This window comes from Halyomorpha halys, unplaced genomic scaffold (assembly GCF_000696795.3).
Source record: "Halyomorpha halys isolate HHAL.00 unplaced genomic scaffold, Hhal_1.1 Scaffold206.1, whole genome shotgun sequence".
Classification (NCBI taxonomy): Eukaryota; Metazoa; Arthropoda; class Insecta; order Hemiptera; family Pentatomidae; genus Halyomorpha; species Halyomorpha halys.
Genome location: NW_027108531.1, coordinates 95115 through 95502, shown reverse-complemented (window position 1 = coordinate 95502; position 388 = coordinate 95115). Strand labels below are relative to the sequence as shown.

The 388-nt window shown below is 22.2% G+C and overlaps 1 protein-coding gene across 1 annotated transcript in view; it reads right to left on the bottom strand.

Annotated features, from left to right (window-relative positions):
* The window catches only part of CenB1A (Centaurin beta 1A), a gene marked incomplete in the record, with an annotated part of 29502 nt that overhangs the window by 5525 nt on the left and 23589 nt on the right, over positions 1 to 388 (bottom strand).

Here is a 388-nt window from a genome sequence, read left to right as displayed (position 1 = left end):
ATTTTGTTGGAATTAGAAATACATAATATCTATTGTATAAATCATTTGATTTTGTAAATCCAATTTAATTAATTGTAGAAATATGTATAATAAAATTTTTTTTTGACAAACTCATTTTTTTTTTTTATTATCATATCTTAATTAAATTCATACAAAGGATTTATTTTGATATATGTATATATAATTGACCGTGAAAATTTAAATATAAGAAGATGATCAGAGTTGCGGTCAAAAAAAGAACAAATAGATTAAAACTATTTTAATGTCCGACGTTTCGCCCCACTTTGCAGAGCTTCATCAGGGCTAAAAAGATACAAAAAAAACTGAGAATATTACAACAATAAGGTATCTATAAATTACCTTTAATTTAATTTTAATTTCCCTATAA